General features: G+C 49.7%; 1 pseudogene; it reads right to left on the bottom strand.

Moving 5' to 3' along the window:
* Nucleotides 1-796: 796 nt before the first annotated feature.
* Nucleotides 797-3,409, bottom strand: LOC125548191 (annotated as a pseudogene).
* Between the last annotated feature and the right edge of the window lie 2,234 nt (nucleotides 3,410-5,643).

The following is a 5,643-nucleotide window of genomic DNA, read 5'->3' as shown; positions in this document are numbered from 1 at the left end:
CACATGCATTTTTTGTTAGTAATCATTTTGTGATGTGCACCACATTGTAAACAGTATGTAACAATACAACATGTGTGATAGGACTTTCAACACACACATTTTTTTCATCCGAACCGTCTGTAACATTGGACGCATCACAAACATGGTGCCACAGTGTAGGTTGTGTGATAGGCCCGCCATCCTAAACATTCAGTCCGGATGAATCGTGTCAAACCTTTGACAGGTCGCATATGATTTCTTCTCTCGTCGCATGTGGGATAGATTAGCTAAATGCAAATGATTCGTTCCCTCATCGTAAACGTTTGCTTTTGAAAAACTGTCTACGGCCTAGCAAGCTATCACACACATTTTTATCTATATCGTGTGCGATAAACACCCCTATCGCACACCATCACAAGGCGCCGGTTCGTGGCTGTGTGTGCGATGAGGTCTTTTTACCTTATGCAATACCCTTAACTGCACTAGTGTCACTTGCAAACATAACAAGGCAGAGTTTGACCAAGTCTATAGACTACAAGCAAGGCCAATATAAATCGCAAGCTCGGTCACGGATGAAATTTCAAACAATACCCACCCACCCATGCATGCGCATAGATACACCATGATTTGCAAGGATTTTCTGTTAATTAATAGAATACCATTAATCATGTATGTGCAATACATGTTAATATTAGGGAATATGTTAGTTACATTACACACTAATCTAGATGATGAACAGTCTGTTTTGCTAGTATTTGTTTAAGCACGTGCATGTCGGCGCAATGCACCCTCACAATGTCGTGTCAGGGCCATCACATACAAGGAAAATAAGCTAATGATCTTTGTTGCCTTCTGACAAGACTCCGAAAACAGGCACCCAGAGGATAGGGCGCAGCAGGAGGTCGGCATTCCGCCGCACAGTGATGCCTAACACCTCGGCCATATCTAACTCATCCTGTGGTGAAGAAAATGGAATAGTAGACTCGCCAGGGCGAGCTCAATGCTGCCGAGGCCAAACGCTATCCCCGGGCACATCCTCCGGCCAGCGCCAAACGGAAGAAACGAGAAGTCGGTACCCATGAAGTCATCTGTGCCTGCCTTACCTAGGAAGCGCTCAGGGCGGAACATCTCCGGCTCATCTGGCCAGTAGCGCTCGTCACGGCCCAACGCCCAGGCATTGATCAGCACCTGTGTTCCCCGCGGCACGTCGTACCCGAGCACTTGGCATGACTCCCGACACTCTCGTGGGATGAGTAGCGGCAAGGGCGTGTGCAACCTCAACGTTTCCCGGATGACTAGGTGCATGTACGGTAGTTCCCCGAGGGCATGCTCCGCTACGGTGCCGTGAGCCTCAAATGTTCGCCGGACCTCGGCCGTCACCTTCTGCATCACCATTGGGTTCCTGATCAACTCTGCGATCGCCCAGCCCAATGTCGTCGACGCTGTCTCACTGCCGCCGGCGAACACGTCCTGCGCTCATGCAAAACATTGTGAAGTGAGTTTTGAGATTGAGATACACTTTCCATTTTCTAATAAAGTTTTTGCCAAGTTGTAATCCACAAGTATTTCTTAAGTCTCAACCGATGGTATTTCAAAAAAAAAAAGTCTCAATCGATGCAGAATACTATAACTTTAGTTACTAAAATCTAGAAAAGCCCAAGCTGCATTTTTTTTGTACAGTAATTGCACTTTTCTTCACCGACTAAGACATAAGAACATTCGGTTGTTGAGAGATAGACGTAAGAAAATGAGGAGAAGACTATTATGCTTGTATATAAAATGATAGTATTAACAAAATAAATAATGGTAGTATTAAGAAAATTAATCCAGGATGAAAATATCGTTTACTCTCAAACTTAATTGTAACAATATACTCCCTTCGTTTCTAAATATAGGTTTTTTAGAAATTTTAATGCGGACTAAATAGGATACATCCGTACGTAGTTGTTATTGAAATCTCTAGAAAGACTTATATTTAGCATCGGAGAGAGTACATTCTTCTCAACTTAATTATGCGGTGGTGCTTTATTGTCCATCGGTAACTAGATGCAAGGAAATGAAAATCTTTTTCTGATGCTTTTCTGTCCTTTTAAAGTAGTACTACCTCCGTTTCAGTTTACAAGTCCTACGCGTATACCTAGGTTGCCAATTTTATCACCTTAATATAAACTATATAACACAAAAATTATACAGTTTGAAAATAGAACATCTGAAGTTTATATTGGTATATTTTTTGTAATATATGACTTGTATTAGGTTGGTCAAATTGACGACCTAGGGGCACGCGCACGCCCTGTAAACTGAGAGAGAGGTAGTACTCGTATATATTGAGACATAATTAAGAAAATCTAAATCAATTGAGACATACTTCTACTAGCAAAACCCAGTTAATAAGTGTGGAGTGGTACTTACGAAGATGACGGGTTTGACGGCGTCCATGTCCAGTGGGAACTGGAGACTGCCCTCATTCTCCTTTTGTATGCTTAGCAGCACGTGGAGCAAGTCCTCGTTCTCGCCTCCTCCTCCACCTTCCATTTTCTCCCGGATGATGTTGTCGAGGATGCCGTTCCCGACATGGCAGAAATCCTTGGCGCGGCGCAGGGTCCCACTGAGCCAACCCACCAGCCGGGACGACGGCCACAGGTCCGGGGGGTTGAACCCGACGCGAACTTGGCACCGCGGTCGAGCGAGCGGAGGAACTCGTCGCGTTCCTTGAACCGGTTGCCCATGACAGAGCGGACCGTGATGTCGGTGACTAGCGCGGAGATGCGCCTGCTTAGCTCCACGGGGCGTCTGGCCGCCGCGGCCTGGGCGACGTCGCGGAGCATGGCGGCGACCTCCTCCTCCCTGATGGCGCGGAAAGACAGGACGCGCCGCGCCGAGAGGAGCTTCGAGACGACGATCTTCTTGATCTCACGCCAGTAGTCGCCGTAGGGCGCGAACGCAATGCCCCGCCCGCCGTTGGTGAGCACGCGCATGGTGGCGTTCAGGGGCCGCGTCGCGAACGCCACATCGTGGGTCTTCATCACCTCGCGGGCGCCCTCCCGGGACGACACCACTAGCGTGGGCACCTCGCCGAGCCAGAGCAGCATAACCGGCCCATGGCGCCGTGCCAGGTTCGCATCGCGCGGTGGGGCAGCTGCCCGGCGAGGTGGTGCAGGCTGCCGAGCACCGGCAGCTGCCATGGCCCCGGTGGCTCGTTCCCTGCCGAGAGCCTCCGCCTGCGCCCTGAAAGAAGCACAATACATAAGGACACGAGAGCTAGGCCGAGGTAGACGACCTCCATTTGCATCATGTAGTACATGGCAGCTCTGCTTCTAATCAAGGAAGCCAGACATGTAAGATGGAGCAATTTGCTTGCTCCGTTTGTTTTATTGAGCGCGCCGAGTCAGTCAAGATCGATCTGAGATCAGTTTGTTGCAGCTAACTACTCCTGCTATATTAATTATATAAACTACTATTATTAACTCCGGTTGACATCAACAATTGTTTACGGCGGCTGCTAATCCCGCGCGTGGATCAGCTGGGTCGACAGCCGTTTGATGCTCCCCTAGCATGTCCACTTGGCACTCCCAACAACCCCCGGCTCTTTTTTTTGAGAGAATTCTTTATTTAACACTGTCTTAAAATTTATTGTCCTATTTAACACCGAAAAACTTTTTTTTTCAGTCTAAATTTTATGCCCTTTATAACACTTTCGTTCATTTTAAGCCATAACGGTGTTAAATGACACATGAAAAGACTTATTTACCCTTCATGCGATATTTGACCAAAATTTTATATGTATGTGTGTATGCGGCTGACTCGTTTTGCGTTGGCCTTGATCCCAATCTCGACCTCGACACTGATGGCGTTATAGCCGAGTGTTTTCCAGCATACAGGCACACGAAGCTAGCTCGAATACTTTCCGAGGGTTCCGTCGAGACGTAGACGACACGTACACACCAAGAAACAAGTAGGCAGGCAAGTGGATCGATTCTAGTTGGACATGTACCGCTAATACGTAATAGATGAAGTTAGTTAGCAGCCGATCTCTCGCTTGATCATTTCTGCGTTCGCTGGCTAGCTAATCAAGCTAGCAATATCCGTAAAAAAGCAAGTTAGGGATACTATCTCGGCTACAACACGAACACACACGATGCGATTGATGGCCACGGGGCCATGTCGGTCTTTTTTATATTCTTTTTTCAATCTCAACTCACAGCTGTTACAAAAGGACTGGGCATATGCACATATATACTAGGCTACACCTAGCAATAGTTGTGTAAGGCGTGTACAAGCACTGGCTTTTCACAAAAAATTACAAGCACTGACTACGATTTTAACATACTGACTTTGTTGTATACTATCGATTCAGTATGTAGTGTACCATGTACTATTGATGTACAGCGGCTACCCTGCTGACCTGAAGCTAAATTACCACGTAAAATTTTGGTCACCTATAATATGAGGAGTAAATATGTCTTTTCAGATGTCATTTAACATCATTAAGGCTTAAAATGGACGAAAGTATCATAAAGGATATAAAATTTAAAGACTGTGTTAGATAGGGAAGAAAAAGTTATTAAGTGTCAAATAGGGAAACAAAATTTAAAACAGTGTTATATAAGGAATTTTCTCTTTTTTTTGGTCGGCCGAAAAAACGGTTCAGTCACGACCAAATTTCACTGATTAGCGCTGAAATTGGTGCCGACGGACCCAGACCGAACCCGACACGCTGGGGGTGCCCGGGGGCGCCGGAGAAAATGAATTTGGCGCGAAAGCTGGTGGACCCGCCGAGTCAACGACGCCGAGAACCTTCGTCCTCATCGCATCAGTTTCTCACGGGGAATCAATGTGAATGCCGCCGCCGGACAGCCTTCCATTAATTCACGGGCGGCGCAGTGAAGGCGCGCCGCCGCGCATCCCGCCCCCTCTCGCCACGTGTCCACACTGCTGCCGCCCACTCGCCGCTATAAAAGCTGCCCTCCCTCGCCGCTGGCCGCACACTCGCCTCCCCCACAGCCTCTCTCCTTCGCCGCAGACGCCCCTTTCTCCTTCACCGCCGACGCCTTCTCTCTCTTCCCATCTCTATGGCCAAGCGTTTTCCCGGCGATGGTGCGGCAGCTAACGGCTTCGGCCGCCGCCACTGCATGCGTGGGAGGCGTGCTTCCTCCACGAGGTGGACTACCTAGCGTCGCTCGACATGCGCGTGTTGGGCTCATGGAGGCTCAGCGCCGCCGGCACCCCCGTGCCACCGCCGCGCTGAGATCGCGCGGATCCGGTCGGCGCCGCCGAAGGAAGCGCAACAGCAAGCCAGGTACGCCCCTAACAGCACCAACCTCTGGACGGCCTACTTCGAGCGCCGCCAGGCCGACCAGCTCGCGTCGACGATCGGCGCTCTGGCACAACTCGGACGGCCGCCGCCAGTGGTGGGGAGTCCCCAGGCGCACTCTTCACACGGTCCTCGAGCACATTGAGGGTGGCAAACGTGCCGCGAATGGAGTACCCGACACCGTCCTTCTCACCCCGGAGCAGCGGCTCGTGGCTACCGAGGCGCATGGCGGGCACGTCATCTTCTTCCTCCAACTCTCACCTCCTCCGATGCACCGACGCCGCTCGCGCCGTCAAGGGCGAGCCCCAAGAGACGCCGGAGCGCTGACGCAGCGGCAACCTCATCATAAA

The sequence above is a fragment of the Triticum urartu genome, chromosome 3, assembly GCF_003073215.2.
Source record: "Triticum urartu cultivar G1812 chromosome 3, Tu2.1, whole genome shotgun sequence".
NCBI classification, from domain to species: domain Eukaryota; kingdom Viridiplantae; phylum Streptophyta; class Magnoliopsida; order Poales; family Poaceae; genus Triticum; species Triticum urartu.
Note: the sequence above shows the minus strand (reverse complement) of the source record. Positions and strands in the feature narration are given on the sequence as shown.